Source organism: Trichosurus vulpecula, chromosome 6 (assembly GCF_011100635.1).
Source record: "Trichosurus vulpecula isolate mTriVul1 chromosome 6, mTriVul1.pri, whole genome shotgun sequence".
NCBI lineage: Eukaryota > Metazoa > Chordata > Mammalia > Diprotodontia > Phalangeridae > Trichosurus > Trichosurus vulpecula.
This window is the reverse complement of record NC_050578.1, coordinates 176,026,157-176,050,557: the sequence shown is the minus strand read 5'-3', so window position 1 is coordinate 176,050,557 and position 24,401 is coordinate 176,026,157.

The window sequence follows — 24,401 nt, the reverse complement described above, 5'->3', positions numbered from 1 at the left end:
TATATATATATATATATATATATATATATATGACAGAGAACCAATGCAGTTTACTCAGTATGGGAAAGACAGACAAATAATTAAAAAAATACTTTGGCATGTGAGTGGAGAATAGAATGGAATACGGTGAAATTTGAGTATGTTCTGAAATTGGGTTATTGCAATAATCCCAGAAAGAGGCAAGGTGGTCCTAAAGTAGGCTTGTTATTTTGTCAGTTGATAGAAGGGAGCATATAAGACAAATTTTGTGAAGGTAGAATTGGTAAGATTTGGTAACAAACTATACATGGGGTGAGAGTTAGGGATAAAGAATGACAAAACTGCAATAAGCCTGTTTAACTAGGAAGATTGTCATGTTCTATGTAGTAATAATGAAGTTGTGTGTTTGTGGGAAAAGATAAAGCATGTTTGGACATGGTTAACTTGAAATGTCTATGAAATTTTCAGCTCAAGATACCCAAAAGGGAAAAAAAAGATGTAGTTCAAGAAAGAAAGAAGGAAGCAACGGAGGAAGGAAGGAAGGAAGGAAGGAAAGAAGAAAGAGAGAGAGAGAGAGAGAGAGAGAGAGAGAGAGAGAGAGAGAGAGAGAGAGAGAGAGAGAGAGAGAGATACTACTTGGGGAGAACATATACAGAAGAAAAGGAGCTGATGAGATTACCTAGGGAGACAATGAAAAGGTAAGAAAACGTGTCTGCAGTGTCATTTTGGTCAGGAACCTATTCTGCTTTTATGTTAAAATAATAATTAGACATTTATGTAATGAAAGCATGAAATGGAAATATGAAGAAAGGGGGAAAAGAAGTTCCCATTTGCAAGGAGCTCAGAGTATAATGGAGTACTTAGTATACTTAAAAACTATGTACAAATTATATGCATCTGCATGTGTGTGTGTGTGTGTAGATAGATAGATTAGATAGATAGATAGATAGAGAGATAGATAGATAGATAGATAGATAGAATTGGTGATACTCTTAGAAGGCACTAAGATTAAAGAGTACTAGGAAAGGTGAGAATTGAAAAAAGCTAGGAGATAGAGAGGAGGAATAGAGTTTTAAGCATGGGGCATAGTCACTGAAAATCCATGAAGTCAGGAGTCAGACTGTCATGTAAAAGGAACAGCACTGAGGCCATTTGGATTGCACAGTACTAGGGTGGCAGAAGGAATAAAGTGAAATAATTTTGGAAAGTGAGGAAGCAACCAACTTATAAATGATTCAAAAAACCAAACAGAAGAGTCCATATTTTAATATAGAAGTGATAAGGATCTTTCTGGATTTCATTCAATAGGAGAGTGACATGCTAAGTCTTGGGCTTAGGGAAAATAATTTAACAACAGAATGGGGAATGGTCTAGAGAGGCAAGAGATGAGACAGCGAGACTGACCAGTAAGTGATTTCTTAGATTTTTGTGGTAGTCCAAGGGTAAGGTGATAAGGATCTTGACCAAGGTGGTGGCAGTGCCTTCAAGAATATGAGTCATATATGAGACATTAGAAGGGTAGGGGAAGCTAGGTGGTGTAGTGAATATAGCATAGAGCCTAGAATCAGAAAGACTCATCTTCCTGATTTCAAATATGGCCTCAGACATTTGCTAACTGTATGACTCTGGGAAAGTCACTTCACCTTGCTTGCCTGAGTTTCCTCATCTGTAAAATGTGCTGAAGAGCGACATGACCAAGCATTTCAGTATCTTCGCCAATAAAGCTCCAAATGGGGTCAAGACTGAAAAATAACTGAACAACCACAACAAAGATAGAAATGATGAGCCTTGGAAACAGATTGTGTGTGGGCAATGAGAGTAAGGAATTGAAGAAGACACTGAGATTGCAAACCTGGGTGACTGCGAGGATGATGTTACCTCAATAGCAATAGGGAAATGAGGAAGAGGTCATGATTTTGGGGGAAAGATAATGAGTTCAGTCTTTGAAATATTGAATTTAAGATGTCCAAATAACCAAAAATGAACATCACTCCCCCCCAAAAAATCCATTCAAATCTTTGGAGTTGAGACAGAGGATAAAAGAGGGATTCTACTGGTTTCCCTCCTAGGGTCAGTGGCTCCTGGGTTCCAGAACTGAACTAATTTCAGCAAACATCTCCAGCTGTACACAAGGCCCTGGCTAGGGATTACAGAATAGATGACAAATGACAGCTCCTGGGTGCATGGGAGCAGGTGAAATTCTGTATAATGATCACCAGGCTAAGAAGCCAATTCCAGTCACAACTGTTTCATTGGCCATTTGTGGCTAGCAATTCAAATGGCCAATGAAACAGTTGTGACTGGAATTGAAGGGAAGCTTGAACACTATGGAATGAGAGTTCAACTGGGTACAGTGAGAGGGGTGGAGATACTACCTTTTGTTTCTCCCCCTATCCATCTTTCAATCAGTAACCATGGACATATGGTAACAAACGATATTCTAATCCATTTTTCATACTCTCAATATGATCCTTCTCAATCCTATTTTATCCATGTTCCCCTCCAACTATCTCCACCCCTCTCACTGTACCCAGTTGAACTCTCATTCCATAGTGTTCAAGCTTCCCTTCAATCTAGGTCTCTTTCTCATGTGCCTTTCATCTACTAGTATTCATTGAAACCTGGCTATGCTTTTCTCACACACCGGTCCTAGAGGAAGTGATGGAAAGTTACTTCATCCCCACTGATTCTTTTAGTCTGTTTCTTTTGCACCATCACCTGACAATCTCTCCTCTGAAGTCCAATAAATCAAAGTTGTCCAAGAGTGATTCTCAAGGCCATCACTTTTCTCAAGGAATTCAGGACCTATCTCCATCTTCTCCTCCACAACCCTCATTCTATATTACCAGACTTCAATGGTCAGATTGATGCTTCCTCTGACTTTCTACCCTCAGCCTCTTATACCTCATGACTTACTCCTTGATTCCTCCTCAGCTACACACATTAATGTTATTAAACACTGAATCTTGTCACTTTCTGCAGTTGTTCTACTTCCTTATTAGAAACTCCCCCCATCTGTCTCTAGCTCTCTGTCTCTCTCTGACTCTGTCTTGTCTATCTCTCTCTCTCTCTCTGTCTCAAACACACACACACACATACACACACACTTCTGTCTACTCCTTTGTCTCTCTCTCTCTCTTTTCCCTCCTTGTGTATAGCTACCTCCTTTATCCAGTATAATAAATTGTGATATAAAAAAATCAGTGAACTATTTGGAAATAAAAAATATTGATATGTTTTTCTGAATAATTATTTATGCCAAATAGATCTAGTAAAATAAAGAATAGAACCAATTTATTTATGAATGCGGAGAGTCGGGAATCATTAACTCTTTGTCAGTAGTAAGTCTGGGCTTGAAGAGGCATCTATTTGGTTCATATCTAAGCCAGGAGGATCTTTGACGATATTGAGTAGAAACTATCAAGTCATCAGTAAAACAAGGTCATATAATTCTATATTATTTAGTTACAGAAATATGCTAGTTTATTGGGGTTTTATATTTTTATGCAACTACATAAGCTACAACAAAGTGCTTCTGCTTAGATACCTAGTAAATATACTTTTTTAAAAATTGTGCCAAGTTTGAGCAAACCACTTCATTTGCAGATATCTTTGTAAATATGTTTCTTTATGTATTAGTAGAAAAGACACTTTATTGATGGAAAGCAATATCCTTTAGTTCTATGGCTGTGAGAGAGTTTCTTTGAACTCTTCTTGGAGAATAATGTGTACACCTCATTCTCTTACAACCCATTCCTTTTCTTTTAAATATATGCATGCATACCACCACCTTTCCTGACATCATCAATTAAAGTTGATGGGTTATTTAACAGATTGATTAGTGTGTAAAGGGGGAAAAGCCAGGGCTTCCTTTACAGTATCCAATTCTTCCTTTTTCAACTTTAGGCAGGCATGAGCTATGTACCCTCTTGTACGTGCGGGGGAGTTAACATTTTTGTGAAAAATGACTCTCTTCCCAGGCTGAGTTTATCCTCAGCAAGCAGGTGAACACTTTTTATACTGGTTTGTGACTGTCAGAAGACAAGGAAAGATGCACTGCCTCTTAGCCAGGTGTGTCATTCCACTTTCTAGAAGCGACACCATTATTTTCTGCCCTGGAGCCTCAGTCTATGAGACAAGTTAGCTTTTAGAATCTTCTGCCATTTGTGCTTGCCTATTTTCTCTGAGCATGAAAAGTATCCTATACATATATACATGCAGACATACATACATACATATATACACACATTCACACAGACACAGAGTGAAAAATAATGTATATTCCCCTTTGTGATACATGGTCTGCCCCTCCTAAGCATCCTATCAATCCTTCTACTCTATCCATCAAAATTTTCCTGGTAGTTTATCTATTAAACAAATTCACAGTAAGGTGTAAAAAGCTAAATTTTCAAATACCACCAAATCAGCAAACATTGCTGAAGTCCATACTTTTGTGGTGATGCAAAGTTAAGATAAAACAGAGCAATTGTCTTGAGTGAGTTTAAAGACTTGTTGTGAGCTAAGATACAAACAGCTATTTAAATATCTTATGAGAGAGTTCCAAAAAAAGCTATGTGAAGGTCATTGCCAATTGCAGAAAGGAGAACAGGATGTGGATTAATCTTTGATATCAACATTTAAGGGTAAGAACGACTCCCCTTGCATTTCACAGAATACTTTGTTTTAAACAGAGAGGAATTTGGGGCATCAACTGGAAACAATTAGGAAGACTATGAGGAAATTCCTGGGGTTCTTGTAATGATAACATATGAAGTGCTTCTCACTGTTGACAAGAGCCTCTTCCAGTATGCTCTCTGTCCTCTTGGCTTTTCTGATATCCCTTTCTCCTAGTTTTTCTTTTACTTGTCTACTAACTTGTCCTTTGCTGGTGGGTGCAACAAACTATTCTAGGCATTGTAGAGTCTAGAGTTAAATTGCAAATATTTTCTGAACCCAAGAAGTTTCCATGGACCAATCACATCCTGAGCTTACTTTTTCCACTATATTTTATTAACACAGAGCATTTAAAAATATATAGTCCCCAAATAACAACTGTGCTCAAACATACATAATCAGATTTAATCCTGAAGTAGGACAAGGGTAGGTGATATCGTTGGGTTCAACCAGAAATGATGACATTATTAACTTCCATCAGGGTTCTAAAATATGTTTTCATAGCTGTTTTTCTCCACTCATTTTGTTTTCTCCCACACTCTCTTTAAGCCATTTGTGGAGATTCGGGAAATTGGGATGGAGATAACAGCTTTAATCAGTCAAACTGGAGTCCCCAGGTAAACAATTGTACCTCATCAAATCCAGTGTTGATATCTTTAATACTTTTAAATTGTAACTTCCAAATAATGTTACCACTTCCTAACCCACACTGAATGACAGATCTTGCTTTACAAATGATATAAGAAATCAGACTCACTTCATTAAGGCCAATCTTCTTAAACAGAAACTTTAATAAATTTCAAGACATTCCATGGTCCTTCCTGCATATTGTGGAGAATTTATATTTTAGTTTGACATATTTAAACATAAAGGTCAAGTATGTAATTATGTTTTTAATTATTTTCCATTTTTTTCAGAGAGCATATCCTCAGGTTTAATGCATTTTGCCCTACTGATTAGACTTTAATTAAAAGTTAGTGTTAAAATTGAAAAGTATTAATCCTAAGATTTTATGAATAATGAATTAAATGGTTTTATATGATCATTACCTTTTACCCCCTTTTCTATACATCATCCCATTCTAATTTAATAATCCATATGGCTGGCAATTATCAGACTGTAGAAAAACTTATAATGAATATTAAACCTTGAACACTAATTAATGATTACATTACACAAAGATAAACAAGGCAATTTATTTTGACATGTAAAATGCTATATAACCCTTTACCTAACTCCCAGGTTAGGTCACTCCATGCAATGAGGATATTGCCTGGTGCCTTGATTTCAAATATATTACTTTTCAAAATAGTAATAGGTTCTTAGTTTCACAGTACCTTCTGCTTATCATTTAGGGTCATGTTTAATGATCAAAATCAAAATCAAAGCCATTAATTCCAAATCACCTTAATTAAAATTACTGAAGTTTTAAAAGCTATCATTTTCCCATTTTAGTAGCAAATATATAGTGTATATAGGCATATATACATGTTCATAACTATAATCACATATATGATATAAATACATTTATGTGTGCATACACACATACATATATATTTGGAGAGGCATGGTGGATATAAGATCATCTTTGAAGTCAGTAAAAATTGGCATTGGTCTTACTTCTCATACATACAGTAGTGGAGTGATGATGAGTGAGTAAAAGAAACAATATTCAAAGCAATCTAAATCTATAAATTTTGGAAAATTGTCATTTTACATTGGTAGAGGAAGTTTGCACATTGGGATTTATTTACATTAAAGAAATGATAGTTACGAACATCTCTTCAAAAATTAACCCATTAATTTTTATTATCTTTGAATTCAAAGTGTATCTTCATCACTGATTCATAAATCCACTGTCCTCCCCACTTGAATCAGAACCCCAAGTAGTCTAAATTCTACTTATCGATAAGTTTCTGGTTATAATTCTAGCACTCTATGGAAATAATTCCATACTCAAATGGATCTCAACTTTCAACCCTTAGTTACGGTCTAAGGAGCACTATTTCTACTTATTTATTTATTTATTTATTTAATTACATATGATTGTATATTATTATGGTTATACACAATAAAATAGTTTAAATGCTTTTATTTTTTCTTCAAAATAATTTGGTGTGGTAAGCACAGTTTACCATTTTTCTGTCAGAATCATTATGTTTGAGTTAAAAAGAATCCTTCAATAACTTATCTTTGTTTTCTCAATTAGTAATCTGTTTCCTTTAGAGATTAAGTAACTTAATCCAAAGTCATACAACTAGTAAATGATAGAGCTGAAGCTACAGCTCAGTTTTATAATCATGAATCTTGTAGTCATTCCATTAATACCTGTTGCCTTATCACATTACATTGTTTCTTATTTGCTACATGTCTTCTCATTTCCTATTGTTTAAGTGATGCTTTATTTACCTTTAAAAATGTTAAGTATTTTGATATTAAATCTTGTGATTGCTGTGTATATACACACTGCCTAGTTAGGTAGAATGATAGATATAACATTAAGCATTTCCTATGTGCCCGCCACTGTGCTAATCATATAATAGTCAGATAACAAAATGTTATTTGCTATCTACTTGAAGATTGCTAAAATTGAATAGTAACGTAACCCAATTTGCTTATACTTATGTCTTAAAACACATCTCATTAAGGCAAAACTTGCTCTAAAATCAAAACTAGACCATGGAATCATAGTGATCCGTTCAAAATATGTCAGAATAATGCATTACACAGGAATACAAAGAAAACAAGCTATACAAGAAAGTAAAAATTAAAGCTTTTTTCTTATCATATTCTACACACATACACACACGCACACACGCACACATGCACACACACATTATACACGCATTATTTTTTTCCTTTGGAGGGGATTCATTATTTTTACAAAAACCTTCTTATTAGATGATTCTCTGTAGTTTACCAGTATAAATGAAGCTTCAAAGTATTTTGTCAAAATGGGTGACCTTGGGGAACTTAGAAAAAAAACAAAGTTTAGTTCTTTAAAGAACATAATTCATCTCCATTTCCAAAATGCAGATTTGATCTTTGTTATAAATGCTGTTTTCTATGGATATGTTTTGCATATTCAGGGACATGATCAGAATTCAGTAAATCTGTAATGGTAATGCATCACTATAACTTTGTATCCCATTTTGACTTGCTCTTGGATTTTCATTAAATTGAGTCCTAGATTAAAGATGTTTTCAAATATTGGTATTTGAAGCCAGGGGAGTAGTCTGAGGCATGAGAGAATGAACTCCAAGTATGAATTATTCCAGCTTTCATTTTGTGTTTCAGATTTATAGTTTCCTTTCACAATCATGTCAGGTAATACCCCTTGATGGTTAACCATAATGACCCTTTGGGAAGCTTCTGTTTTTCATTTTTTAGAAAAAATCAGATGTATTGTTGACCATCTCATCAGTAGTTCATGATGACAGGGCTTATAGCTGAAGAATTTTAAAAATAGTTTTAGGGAAAACTTGCTTTCAGATTCTCTGTAAGAAGACTGGCACATATCTAATTGGATTTTGGGGGCTTAATACTTGAATCTAAGCATATTTCTCAAGTTATAATACTGCAATAAAATTTCAAAATTAAATTTTTGTGAATTTCTATATTGTAGTTATTGAACATTTTATGCCATTAATCATCACATTAAACTGTGCTACGTATCTAATGTTTTAGTTACTTATGTTGAGTACATTTAATTAGTATAAGTCATGAAATAATCCCTAGTTTTCCTGATAAAAGTTCTGATTCATTCAGCTTTGACAGAGGTCAGAACAAGCAGCAGTATTTCATCATGTTTTTGAGACTTGTGCAAAAGCAGCACCTGTAAGAACATTATCTGTCATGCTACTCTAGACATTTCTATAAGAAGACAAAGGATATTTCTTTTCATTATTTTACTTTAAAAATAAACTCTCTAAAAATGAAATTGATATTTTTTAATCGGACAATAAACACAAAAACACACATATCCATGCATGCACTTTGTGCATTTTTTTCCTTGGCTTCCAGAAAACTAGAGGCCAGATTTAGAGACTAAAATTTGTTATTTACTTATACCAACTTCATGGTAACATCTATTCCTCTTATTCCTTTCTGACATTCACGGTAATGTTTCTAATTCTAAACTCTTCTATTTCACATTATGTGTATAGTTCTCTAAGTCCCCACTTATTAGGGAACTAGGCAGGGGAAGGAGGAAGACAGAGTAGCAAGGAGGCAGGGAGGCAGGGAGTCAGGATGGAATGATTCAGTGTGTTCAGTGAGGTCACCAGAAAAGCAAGAGAGGTTGGAAAGGCTAGCTTATCTTTCCTGCTCTATGACAGTTTTTCAACTCTTTTCTAGGTATTGTGATCCATAAGTTACTATGTCCTTTTTGGGGGGAGCAGTGGAGGATGAAATGAATCTCTCTTTACTTAAATGACAGGATCAGTGATTATAAAGAGACAGATGAAATAAGGTCACATCCAGAAAAAATGGACCATTCAAATCCCAATACATTCCTCAGAACTTGAGGTGAGCTACCAGCAGGTAGTACCCTCCTTATCTCACCCTCCTTGTCTTCTCCTATGTACTCAAGTAATATCATGGCTACCACTGAAACTCCTCTCGATTCAGCTGCACACTTCCTTCAATTATTCAATTGTTGCAAATAAAAGTTGAGCCTTATTAATTAGAATGTAAAAATAACTAATTATAAATACCGTTACTTAAAAATTAAAAAAAACCAAGTACTTACTAATGCTAATTACTATACTATAAAGAAATGATACAAATACACAAGTAAAGACAATCCCAGGCCTCAGTGAGTAAACATACTAATGTGGGATACGATATATGTAGGGCAGTGACAGCCACCAGGTGGAAGCACTTAGGTCTGGAAAGCTTAAATATTTCTTTAATATTTAGAATGTTCTGAAACATTTCACCATATACTATTTTTATTGATCCTCACTATTACCACCAAGGTAAGCATCCATTTTACAGTTGAGAAAATTGAAGCAATAAAAGGTTATATGGTTTTCCTTAGAACACACAGAGCTTTCTAGAAGAACTTAAAATCAGCTTTCTAGACTCCTAATCTAGCTCTAGCTCATGCCATTCACATTTAGATCATTTTATGTCAGTAAGCTTTTTTTTTCTTTCCCTTAACATCAGGTATGCATTGTCCAATTTACCATTGTCCAAATTACCTTTTAATTTCTACCTGTTATTCCTAAGGCTGCCCTTTTAGGTTAAAGAAAATACATTTAATCATTTTTGAGGTAGTTATTTAAGTATCTGAAAACACTTTTCATGCCTCAAAAATTCATAATTTTCCCAGTTTCTTGACCACAGGATACATGTTTTTCTCCCCTTAGCCACCACAAAACACACTCTTCTAACAATTCCACAAATGTGTCCTCAGGTATTTTGCTCTTCAGGATCAAGTGTCATGATATTATCCAAATGTGGGTTTTAAAAACAGTGAAAAATGTTAAACTATGATATGTGACAAAAATAGGAGGAATAGTCAAACTAACACGTTTTGACTATTGACTCTTTTTATCCATTTTTTTTGTGTGTGCGTTCATGTGTATATTTCTTATATATATTTCATAGCCTCTGATGGTTCAAACATTTTTTGAGAAATTATCATTTTCAATACTCTGTTCTAGGTGCCTTGAACATGGCAAGGTTTTAAAGAATTTCCTATAAGATTAACTCCAGAAGTAGGATTTGAAAAATTCAAGTTGTGTTGGGTAGATCAAGAGAGGAAATATCTATTTTTAATATAATTATTATTGTATTATTACTATATTTATTATAGATTTATATGAGGCAATAGGAAGGGAATGAACATTTATTAAACACCTGCTATGAGCTAGGCACTATGCTATTATCTTATTTGTATCTCACAGCAACACTAAGGTAGGTCATTATTATTTACATTTTACATATGAAGAAACTGAGGCAGACACAAGTTAAGAGTCTGGGCCAGAGTCATACTAAAAAGAAAGTGTGTAAATCTCAGGTATTCTTAATTTGACACCCAAAACTCTATTGCCTGTGGCACCTAGCTAGAGATATTAGAATAATCATTAAATGAATTAAAATTAAAACAGCTTGAATAAGATACTATAATTATCAATTAATCAAAAAATATTGATTGATTACTATTTGCTAGTCACTGTTCCAGGAACAGAATGTAGTAAGTAAGAAGTAAAATTGTTCCTGTCCTCAAGGAGTTTACAGACTGAATGCTATTTCAAATCACATGCTATATACTTATTGTATATAATATTGTATGTTAGGTGGCATGGTGAATAGAGCACCATGCTGGGAGTCAGGAAGACCTGAGTTCAAATCTGGCTTCAGATACTAACTAGCTATGGGACTCTGGGCAAGACAGTTAACCCTATTTGCTTCAGTTTCTCCACCTATAAAATGAGTTGGAGAATGAAATGCCAAACCACTCCAGTATCTTTGCCAAGAAAGCCCCCAAAATGGGGTCGTGAAGAGTCAGACATGACTGAAACAACTGAACAATAAGCTTCATACTTTATTCTATTCATCGTCTTTAAATTGTTACACTAGATCTCGTCTCATCATGATCCCTTCATATAGAGAATAAAAGTCACACACAAGCAAATAATAAAGATAAGAATGAAAGGTGAAAGATGAATTTTTTCCCAAAGTTAATTGAAAAGAAAAATGTACTCCATCTTCCATCCCCCATTTATGGAAAGTTTTTGGTTGGCCAACGTTTTCATTTTAACTCTATTCTTTATGGTAGATGTTAAAATCTTATCTTTGAAAAGAATGAACAGAATGTAATTGAGTGAATTAGACAAATACTAAAATTGATGATGCTGGAGTATAAGAATGGGAATCTTTACATGACAAATCATTTTAAAAGCTTTTTAGAACTTCTATTTATATGTTGCCTGAACAAAAAATAAATGTCTTAAATAAAAGTCTGTGAAAAAATAAGTGATAAATATTACAGGAAAGCATTTGGGAAAATATTAAATATCTCAAAGATGTTGGCTCATCAAGGCTGTTCACTGATACACTCGTAAAAATGAACATTGCAGCATATTTTGTTTCTTATAAAAGTCCTATTTATCTCAGAAAGATTGACAAAAAGTATTCTAACCTAATTGACTAGATATAGGCTGATCACCAGCATTCCAATGAAGAGAATAATAAATCCCCTAACTACTCTTAAGTTTTTTTAAAAAAGAGTTGTTTTTCTTTTCCCCAACTCATTAGCCATTTGAAAAGAGTTTTTCTTCCTTCACTGCTTCTAAGGGCGGTGTTGGTCAATGTAGTTCTGTCACTTCCCTCATTAGTATTTCTATTTGTAATTTACCTTCTACTATGTGCCATATGTTTTATGCATCTTCTTTAGCCTTGAGGTTTCAACCTTCAGTGAACACTAATAATGTGGGCTGAAGATCCCTTTTAGGACTATATATGCTGAGGAAATAGAACCATGTGGAAGGGTTCCAGCATCAAATCAATCCCAGGAACTGGTTTTGAAGTAAATGAGTGCAAAATGATTTTTGGGATTAATTCTAACCCACCTACTCATATCTAGGTAAGGGAAGGAGTAACTTAAGTCCAGAATGTGCCTAGCTGGGCAATTTTTGTAATGAACCATTTGCTATTTTGATTTGTCGTTGTAGATTTCATCTCCATTAATTCAATCAATGTTTGTTGGCATAGATATAGAATGCTAGGCCTGGAGTCAGGAAGTCCTGAGTTCAGTGGTAGGATTCAGCCAGTTCACACAGGTTCCACAGAACTGATACCTAGTTTTATGTTGAATTTGATGAACAGGTTGTTAAAATGGCACTTGTAGTCAGGGTTCTCTCTAAGGTGGGCGCCTAGGTAGATGCCCAATGTGGAAATCACAACTATATATTCCCCCCCTCCCGCCTGCCAAAAGCAGTGCTGTGTCCCTTCCGGGAAAGGGGTCCAGGATGGAGGCACAAGGGAAAGCGGGAATGCAATAATGAGACGCCAGCATGAGATGGAAGCAGGAAGGGAGGGGGAGAGCCAGGCCTGGGATGAGAGGGCTGGCTATACCCCCAGCAGAAGCTCGAGTGGTGGTGGGGGGGAAGCAGGGGGGTGATAGCAGCAGCAACAGAGGCTGAAATGGGCTTAGAGCCTCCCCCTCCCCTGCTCCCTCCCTCTCCATCTGCTCCTTAATGAATCACAGAATAAGCCAGGCCTCCAGGGTCCAGCAGTGAAGCTAGAGGTCTGGGACAGCATCTCTTAGCCTAAAGGCAAGAAAAAGCAGGAAGTTCCTTTGGGCTTCCTCAGAGGGCCTTCTACCTCATGCTTTCTTGTGACTCTTACTGTATCTAGCTCGAGGAGGCAGAAGGCACTGATGGTGGAAGCCACCCAACACATGGCCTCCACTGCCTCCCCCCACCCCACCCCCACCAGCCCCGCTCTTCCCCACCCCCGAACCACCATCACCCTCTGGCCCTTACACACCTGGCCTGGCCCTTACCCACCTTGCTCCCTCTACCAGCACCCTCTACCCTTCTTGTAATCAGCCTGCCTCCTTCTCCCTGGGCCTGAGCCGTGACCAGAGCTGGTCCCGAGTTATCCTAATGACTGAAGGACCCTTGTGTCTTGGAAATCAAGGGCTCCAAGGGCTCAAAGGGAGTATTCTGTGGGGGGCAGGAGGAGGGGTGTGTGTGTAGGGGAGACATGCTAAAAAGTCAGAATGTTCTTGGTGCCTCACACTTGGTCACTAAAGATGTTCAGGAGAAACTCCAACTTTTTCCCCGGCCCTGAGCTCACCTTAGTCCTGATGTTTCCAGGTCTCAGTATGCTGTCCATATTGCATATGCGAGTCCATGGGTACAACAACCCCATGTGTACAACCCAACACAAGACCATTTTCCTGAGCTGGTCCAGTGCCTTATCACAAACACACACACACACACACACACACACACACACACACACACACACACAAATGTACGCACCCATACAAATTCACCAACCTTCACTCACACACTTATATACATTCAGACACACTCACACATACACAAGCTGACACACACTCACAGACTACACATATTCTCATACATACACACATGCACATACACACACATTCATACACATTCACCAACATTCACTCAATGGTCATTAGGGCAGAGAACTGGTTGTTAATTTATTTGAATCCCACCACTGCCTTAGTTCAAATATAGCCTCAGATACTTGTTAGCTATGTGACCCTAGATAACTCACTTTATTTCAGTTTGCCTCAGTTTTCTCATCTGTAAAATGAAGATAATAATATGGGGATGATAAAATATGGTAAGGTCCCAGAGTTGCTGTGAGGATCAAATTAGATAATAATTGTAAAGCATTTAGCCCAGAACCTGGCACCTAATGAAGTGCTAAAAGGTTAGTTGTTATGATTATTACTCTCATTACTAACAGCAATATAATAATAATTTTTCACACTTAAGATATTTAAAGATTATTTTGCTCATGTAATGATATTATTTTGTTGGTCACTGGGAACTATGATCTTGTTCCTTGCTTGTTGTTATAGTTCCATGCCCCGCCCCACCCCAAGTTTAATATCTACTGCCCATAAAAAGCTTCAGAAATTTTTGAACACTTTGGTAGCAGTATTATTTTCAACAAAAGCAGCGATGATTTTGTCAGTTACTCAGAGAAGTCAGAGATGTTAATTTACTTTTATCTTTTCACTGGACTTCAAATGCTAGTGTTTACAAGGAGAAATTTCCTTCCTCTCTGTTTTAGATAGTTATCTGCCCGTTTGCTGCTCTGCCTGTTAAGCAATTTTGAGAGCTGATCTGCAAAAGTAGCTCTTGAACAATTAGTCGTTTTTTTCTGTCTTTTTCTGAGGCTACTTGGTTTTTGTAAATTAAGTAGAATCTAACTTTCTTTGGAGAATATAAGTCCTCCTCTCCACTTGTTTAGATTCCACTCAAAATAATGAAAAGGGTCAAAGGAATCCAATTTACTCTATACCCAATTTTTCCCCATCCCCACCTCTCCCTGGTGATGTATCTGTACTGCACAAAAATATAAGGCTTCACTTTTCAGAGCTGTCAATTCATCATATTTCACTGCCAGAAACATTGTTAAATGAGGTCAGACAAGCTTCCTTTATTGAACTAGTTCCCAATAAAGTTGCAATTTTATTAATACAATACAAGGCCCTCAAAACCTTTGGCTCTAAATCCTGGCAGCTTAACAAAAGAAACAGAGGGACTGAGGTTGTGCAGGTTGACAGCTAAGGCCTTTGTGGTATAAGTAACAACTTGGACCATGATTCTTCTAGGTTGGGTAAGGAAGATGAGCATCTAAGAAAGGAAACTCAGGAAAAGAAGAGAAAGGTTTAGGAAATCTACAGAACATGGAGAGATAGACAAAATAATGATCCCTGAAATGTTTTGATTTGAGACACAGAAGCCCTGGCATAAAGCATCTGTAATTTCCTGTCTCAGCTCCCTAGTTCATGAGTAGACAGACGTCAGAAGGACTTCAGATGAGGGCGTGAGTTTGTAAGTAGCAAATAGTACCAATTGAAAGTGCATAATAATGGTCATTTATTGATTAAATCTGAAAGAGAAATACTGTTTTGCTCAAATATAATGGGCAGTGGTTTAAGTTGCCTTCAGACTTAACATAATCAGAGTTAGGACTATGTTTGAAAAATCATTAGCCTTCATATTGAGTATATTGTATCTTATTAAGGATAATAAAACAAATTATTTAGTGGCTTCAATAATTCTATGGATCTGAGACTTTGACATTTTTTGTATATTTTCTTCAAAAATGTAGATCATTGTCTAATGACCTACGCTCATCTTATGTGAATCTTAGGGGTATCTTCAAATAAATGTTCAATAGAGACTCTTTATAACTTCTATGAGGATATCTTTTGTCTGCTAACATTCCATGGGTATCGGCTGGTTCCGTGTGCACTTTTAAAACCTTAATGAATTTTTCACCTTTCAGTGAGGCATTAGTTTAGATTAAAAAAAAAACATCAAAAACTGAAGAATACAGATACCTGAGTTATTTACTAAAGAAGAAAGTAATGTCAGGAAAGCAATACACTTTAAATGGTAGTAGCATTAAATGAAAATACTAAAACAAAGTTGGAGTCTTGGTAATTGCGATGAACAATCTTGGCCTGAAGGAATGGATAAAAAATGTTCACCTATCTCCTTCCCTTAAAAAGGTGTGAGAAAATGGTTGTGGGTTATTGTAGATGTTCTCAAGCAGAGTGTCAAACATGAGGTGGCAACATTCCCAAAGACTTGAGGAAAACAGATTAAAATCTAATTGGGAAATATTTCACAAAATAGATAAGAATACAATAAAAATGAGATAATGTTACATTTTAAAACAAAGTCAATATTCAGCTACAGGGATACTTCTTGATGTTTTGGTGTCGATTTATATTTCATACCACTGCTCTAAGTAATAGTCACTGTCAATCTATGGTGTAATATCAACTGGTTTTCTTTGTAGCTGTATTATGAAGGAAGAATTTGTAATTTCAAAGAGAATCATATATGTCTGAAAGGTTCGGAACCACAGGACATAAGGAATTCTCAAGGTAGGAGGCAGAAGAATTAAAGCATGTATTTAAGCTCCAGAGTAAGAGACCCACAAACCAGCATCCCCATTTTGATATTTGGATCAAAAGCCTCCAGGCCCAATAAGTCCACCTCACAAGAGTAACCAGGAGGCCACAGAGAAGCATGATGTTATAAAGCAAAATCATATACATGCTTCCCCTCTATGGTAAAAAGATTACCCACTGGCTTCAAGTCCTTGCTCAGCACTCCTCAATCCGCACGTAGGTCAGCTCTGCAACCGGCTGCTCTTGCTTCAGCTTCAGCTGTAGCTGTGTCTGGCTCCAACGGAAGCTATTTTTAACAGTCTGGCTAGCAGCTTCTGTGGGGGTGTAAGACCCACCCACAGCTTCTGCCAGCATGCCGGAGAAGCACAGGTTCTTTCAATCTGCTTAACCAAGGGAAGCAAGGTGAAGGGGTTGACAAGCTTAATTTAATCCAACATAGGCCCTCCCTGGAGTTAGCCCTACCCCACCAAGCACCCAGCAAGGCTCAATGAGATAAACTGAGTCACTCAAAGAAAACAAAGGCCATTCTGCTTACACTGGCATGGAAGAATTTTCTGCAGGGACACAGGTTTTGGAGTGTTGGTGTTATATCTAAACATAATTGAGATGTATACACAAAATTCACCAATAAAACTTTTTAAAGCTTAGATTATAAATCCTAAGAATTATGCTTATTTAACTCATTTTATATAACAGCAGTATAATTTTTTATGATGGTTCAACATGTTATACAACCTGGCAAACTGATATCAAAATAATCACACATGATCTATGTTAGCCTAAAAAAAGTTCCATATACATACACACAGAAGGGTATAATTAGGTCAGAGAGTCAATTCTACTATAGTGCTTGTTTTTAAGTGTAAATTTGTTCAGATGTGATTGCTATGTTCAGGAATAATTTGAACTTAATGCAAATTCTGTCTTTTCTTACGCCTGACTTCCCCCTGAGGAACAGTGAGAGAACACAGAAAAGTAGGCTCTGCTATCTTGCCCACAGTGATTCTGCTTTGCCAATGTATGCCCTGTGGGAAGGTGCAGGTCTACCAGCAGCTTTGAGTCCACGGCCATTATCACTATTGTGGTACTTACTATTTCTTAGAGACAACTAGGTGGTACAGTAATGGAGTACTGGTCCAGAGTCAAGATCTGAGTTCAAATCTGGCCTCAGACACTTATTAGTTGTGTGACTCTGGGAAAATCACTTACCCCTCTTGCATCAGTTTTCTCATCTGTAAAATGAGTTGGAGAAGAAAATGGCAAACCACTCCAGTATTTTTGCTAAGAAAACCTCATACGGCTCACAAAGAGTCAGACATGACTGAAAAATGACTGGAACAATAGATGAATATATTTCTTAATCATTTAAAATATACAAAGCTGTGCTAACATTTTTATTAGGTTATTTTCTTTTTATTTGTCATTTATAAAGTTTTTGAGTTTGTGCTCCTAACCCTGTTTCCCCCATAAACCCTGTTGTTTTTATCGAATGTTTCGGCATCACATGGTGATTTTTAGGAACACACATGTCCTGAAACAGCAGAACTAATGATGCTTTGTAGATGATATCTTGAAAACAATGGATTATTGTTAGCTTAAAAAAGTAATTTCACAGAATCTCAGAGCTGGAAGGGATCTCACAGTCTAATTAGTCCATGTCTTACCTGGATTATAATTCCTTTTTATAGAACAGCTGTTACGTAATCATTTCCACATTTCCTAGAAGACCCGAAGTAAGAGAGGATTTGCTCATTTCTGAGGCACATCTCTTTCCTTTTTTGCATACATATATAATATTTGTATCTATATTTATCTATATATCTATCTTCAAATTTAAATTGGCTACTTATTAATTTCCATTCTCTTTTCTTCATCTACATTCTGGTGTCAAAAATATCAGCCCTCTTCCATGTGACAGTCACTCAAATACATAAAGGTAGGTGTAATGTCCCCTCTAAGTTTCATTTTCTCCAGGTTAAGAAAGGATGTAATGAAGGATCCTCAGGAAAAGAAGAGAGAGGTTTAACCCCCTTTATTTTAATTTTTTTTACCAGGTTACATGCAAAAACAATTTTTAAAATTTGTTTTGAAAACATTGAGTTCCAAATTCTCTTCCTTCATCTTTCCCCATTCCCCCCTCATCAATAAGACAAGCAATTTGATATAGGTTATACATGTGTAGTCATGCAAAACCTTTACATATTAGTCATATGATGAAAGAAAACATAGACCAAAGAACAAAACAAGCCCTCAAGAAAAATAAAGCAAAAAAAAGTATGCTTCAATCTGTATTTAAACCCTATCAGTTCTTTCTCTGGGGATAGATGGCATTTTTCATCGTAAGTTCTTCAGAATTGTATTGCTGAGAATAGCTAAGTCATTCACAGAGGATCAGCCAACAATATTGCTGATATTTTGTACACGGTAAATTTCATGTTATATCAGCTCATATAAGTCTTTTGAGGTTTTTCTGAGAGCATGTTGCTCATCATTCCTTTTTTTTTTTTCTTTTTTGAGGGAGGAGGGCAGGGCAATTGGGGTTAAGCGACTTGCCCAGGGTCACGCAGCTAGTAAGTGTGTCAAGTGTCTGAAGCCGGATTTGAACTCAGGTCCTCCTGATACCAGGGTCAGTAGTCTACTCACTGTACCACCTAGCTGCCCCCACTCATCATTTCTTGTGTTATACTATAACAGTATGCCATCATAACCACATACCACAATTTGTACAGCCTTTCCCCAACTGATGGGTTATCTCTCAATTTCCAATTCTTTGCCACCAGAAAAAGAGCTGCTAGAAATATTTATGTGCATATAGGTCCTTTTCCTTTTTAATCTCTTCTTGGGTGCAAACCTAGTAGTTGTGCGGCCAGGTCAAATGGTATGCATGGTTTTAGAGCCCTTTGTGCGTAGTTCCAAATTGCTCTACAGAATGGTTGAATCAAATCACAACTCCACGAACAGTGCATTCATGTCTCATTTTCCCCACATACCTTCCAACATTTGTCATTTTCCTTTTATGTCATATTAGCCCATCTCATAGGTATGAGGTAGTACCTTGGAATTATTTTATTTTGCATTTCTCCAATCAATAGTGAGTTAGACTATTTTTTTCCTACGGGTATAGATAACTTTTATTACTTCATCTGAAAACTGTTCATAACTTTTGATCATTTATCAATTGGGGAATGATTCTTATTTCTATAAATTTGACTCAGTTCTATGTATGTTTGAGAAATGAGACCTTTATCAGAGAAACTTGCTTCAGTTTTTTTTTAAATTGCTAATGATAACTGTATTTCCCTCCATCCTATTCCCTGCCCCCTGTTTATTCTATTCTTGCTCTCCTTTCACCCTCTCCTCAAAATGCCTCTCCTCAAAAATGTTTTGCTACTGAAAACCCCTCTCCCAATCTGTCCTCCCTTCTATCAGCCCCTCACCCTTTTCCTGTCCCCTTCTTCTCCTACTTTCTTGTAGGGTAAGATATATTTCTATACCTAATTGAGTGTGTATGTTATTCTCTTTCTGAACCAATTCAGATGAGAGTAAGTTTCACTCACTCACCCTAACCTCCCCCCTCATCCCCTCCACTGTAAACACTTTTTCTTTCCTTTTTATGTGAGATAATTTACCCCATTCTACCTCTCCCTTTCTCCCAGTACATTGCTCTCTTACCCCTTATTTTTATTTTTAGATATCATCCCTTCATATTCAACTCACACTTGTGTCCTCTGTTTATACATACTCCTTCTAGCTGTCCTGATAATGAGGAAAGTCTTATAAGTTGGAAATATCATCTTCCCAAGTAGGAATGGAAACAGTTTAACCTTATTAAGCCCTTATGATTTCCCTTTCCTGTTTACTTTTTTATCCTTCCCTTGAGTCTTATATTTGAAAGTCTAATTTTCTATTCAGTTCTATTCTTTTCATCAAGAATACTTAAAAGTCTTCTATTTCATTGAATATCCATTTTTCCCCCTGAAGGATTATACTCACCTTGGCTGGGCAGGTAGGTGATTCTTGGATTACAAACTATATCCTTTGCCCTCAGAAATTTCATATTCCAAGTCCTCTGGCCCTTTAATGTAGAAGCTGTTAAATCTTGTGTTATCCTGACTGTTGCTCCATGATACTTTAATTGTTTCTTCTTGGTTACTTCTGATTTTTTCTCCTTGATCTGATAATTCCAGAATTTGACTATAATCTTCCTGGTGGTTTTCATTTTGGGATATCTTTTAGGAGGTGGATTCTTTCAATTTCTTTTTTATCCTCTGGTTCTAGAATATCAGGTAAGTTTTCCTTGATAATTTCCTGAAAGATGATATCTAGGCTCTTTTTTTTTAAATTATGACTTTCAGGTGGTCCAATAATTTTAAAATGATCTCTCCTAGATCTCTTTTTCAGGTCAGTTGTTTTTCCAATGAGATACTTCACAGTCTTCTCTTTTCTCATAATTTTGTTTTTGTTTTATTGATTCTTGATTTTTCATAAGGCCATTAGCTTCCATTTGTTCAATTCTAATTTTTAAGGAATTATTTTCTTCATGAACTTTTGTACCTCCTTTTCCCTTTGGCCAGTTCTACATTTTAAGAGTTTTTTTTTTTCTTCAGTGAATTTGTGTGCCTCTCTTTTCCATTTGGCCAATTCTGCTTTTTAAGGCATTCTTCTCCTCATTGGCTTTTTGGACATCTTTTACCATTTGACTTAGTCTGTTTTTAAAGTATTATTCTCTTCAGTTGTGTGTGTGTGTGTGTGTGTGTGTGTGTTTGTGTGTGTGTGTGTCTTTTACTAAGCTTGACTCATTTTTTCATGATTTTCTTGCATCACTCTCATTTCTCTTCCTAATTTTTCCTCCACCTTTTTTTCTTGATTTTTAAATCTTTTTTGAGCTTACATGGGATGAGACTAATTCATATTTTTCTTGGAGGCTTTATATGTAGGTGCTTTAACTGGGGTTACTTTCTTTTGCTTCTGAGTCTGTGTTTTGATCTTCTTTATCACCATATTCATTTTCTATGGTCAGAATATTTTCTGTTGTTTGTTCATCTTCCCGGCCAATTGCTTGACTTTTAACCCTTTCTTTAAGCAGGGCTCTGCTTCCAGTGTAGTGGGCACACTGTCCCAACTTCAGGGGTTTTGTGTAGCTCTTTTCAGAGATACTTCTAAGTTATCAGTTCTTTCCAGATGGTATGATCCAAGGAGAAGTGTGTTTACTACTCTCCTGGCCTATGGTCGGTCTGTGAGTGATCACAAGCACTCTTTTCTGCTCTGGAACTATAACAAGGGTCCCTGCTCCACTGTAGCCACAATCTCCGCTGTGCTAGTGCTCCTCCTCACCCTGGGATTACTACCCAGGACTGCCACCCAGATCCAAGTATAGGCAATACAACAGAGCCCTGCTCCTGGTGCCAGCAAAGGGACCCCTGTAAATCTCCTGAACTCATACATGATCTCCTTACTGTCTGTGAAGTGAGAGGTCTGGAAACTGCCACTACTGCCATTGATTCAGTCTCCCTGAGGTTTCTTTCTGGTTTGTTGGGGCCCAGTCTGTGCTGGCCTGGCCACCACTGGATTTCATTCCTCTCTCACTCTGGTGCAAAAGACTTTTCCTGCCAACCTACTAAGTTATCTTGGACTGGAAAATTGTTTCACACCTTCTTTTCATGGGTTCTGCTGCTCTATAGTTTGTTTTAGAGTCATTATTTAAAGATATTTTGAGGGGTTTGGGGGGAAAGCTCAAGTGAGTCCCTGCATTTACTCCACCATCTTGGCTCTGCTTAGCCCAAGTTTCTTTAAACAACCCTCATATGGCAGGAACGGGAGGACCTTCACCATCTTTTTTATCTTATTGTGAACACTTATTAGCTTCTCAATTTTGTTGTTGTCCAGTCACTTTTCAGTATTGTCTGACTCTTCACTATAACTGTTTTGTTATGACAGGAAGTGAGAGCATATTTTAATGTTAGAGTGTTCCTTAGGCTCATGTGTATCTTTATATGCAATTGGACAATCACTGAATACCAAAGCTAAAATGTATCCCGCAAACAATACAAATGTTACCATTTGATTTTAAGTATAATGAAAATGGCCTTTAGAGCTGAAGTGGCCCACCCCAAAGAACCACAGTTCTTAAGTATAAAAGTAATGAAAAAACCTAGGGCTTTAGACTGTACATCTAGATATAGACCTGAATTTGAAATCCCAGTCACACTCAAAGAACTCAAAAGATAGCAGCAAGATATAGTATACACTTTACAAAAAAAAAAAACTTTTTCTAAACCATTCATTTTATAACTATGGCATATTAAAAAAAAACAACAGTAAAACTAGCTTCCCTATTTTAGCCATGTTTACTACTTGGTAACAGAATGCTGGAAATCATCCAAAGAGAAGTATTGAAATTGTAACAAAGGTTGAAATTATTTTATGGATGGAAGATTTTAAAGAAAAAATGGAACAGAGCATAGAATATATAGATTCAGTCATGGTAGTGCAATTATATCCCTAGTTTACTGAAGCAGACATAGCTTGGAAGCATTTCTTTTCTGTGTTATCCTGGGTCATCTGGTGGCCAATCAGGTATGGTATGGTTGAGTTAAAAAGAAACAGTCCTAAGTACAGTGAATAGGAAAACCTGAACATCCCAGAAAATGCCTGAATAAGAGGCTGTAGTCGCTCAGTAGCACTGGCTGGTTAGCTTGATACCTGGCACCGAAGTAAATACAACATGTTTCAATTCTATAGGATACCAAAAGGTCCTGAAAAATGCTCCTGGGGAAATGTAGTCAGAGGGTACAAAGGTTAGGATGTGACTGAACATGGGCTCAAGCCAGGGAAAGTTGTTTGAGAGGACAGGAGGTAGGAAGAATTTGTGTGTGTGTGTGTGTGTGTGTGTGTGTGTGTGTGTGTGCGCGCGCACGCGCCATTCACAAGCCAGCCCCTCCTTTAAATAAATAAACTACTTCCTCATTCAGCCAGTCGTTGGTTCCAACTTTGGGTATGACATATGGCACAAGTTTCTTCCCTTTCAGGTTGTCTGTCCACTGTTTGATCTGACACTTTCCATGTGAAATGGTCTGCCATTTTATTAATAACCTGCAGTTGAAAGAATAGTAATAAAGAGTGAGAGGTTTTTTATCAGGACAAAGAGCAAATGTTTACTTTCTGATTGTGGCTCCTGAATCTTCCACTGAGGTGAAACATCTGCATAAAAATAGCTGGAACACATCCTAAGTTTGCCACAGTGGAGTGTGAACCAAGGCGTCTGCTGTTGCGAGACACATCAGTGTCCAGAGACCAAGGGGAGGCTAGATTGGCTGCCATTGTGAACCTCAGCTGCTGGTGTGATCAGGTCTGAAACCTATATTCGCAGGTTCCAAATATGCAGCACTTTCCCTTTTTCTTTCCCGTGGCTTACATTCGAACAGTTCAATGATAATACATTATTGAATTCAGACATTTTTCCCAAATGATGGGGAGGAAGGATAGAATCAAATTGAAACTTCCAAAATTAAAAAATATACTAATCTATTTATTGTCCCCTATACAGTATTTTGAATCCTGGCTACTGAGGATGATCAAACCTGCAGTAGGAGGGGGATTATATTAGGAGTTATAGGTAAGCACTCTCTCTAGAGCATCAGGAATACTGAAATTTAGGGGGAAGACCGACCATGCTCCACAGACAGTCTAGTGAAATCTTTCATGGTAGTACCACCTGGTAGCCAATTATATGATATTACACTCACTGGTCACTTACTGACCATCTGTTTTTCCGAGAATTTGTAGAAAGTAGAACTTCTATGTGTGGACTGCTATTGCCACTGTAGCATCTCATTTCTTATGAGTCACCCGCCAGCTGTACAGTCAGCCTGCCTCAATGACACATAGGTAATTTGGTGGGATATCAATCCTGCAAATTCATTGTCTCTGGATTTGAGAAATTTACAATTACTCTGTAATCTACCCAAATTGAGTTACTTACTAATCCCAAATCATACAGTGAGAGCACTATCTTTTGTTTTTTATACATGAGGAAATAAGCTTAAGAAGTGTGTGACTTTGTGAAAATAATGATTTGAACCCAAGTCTTCTGCTTCTCAGT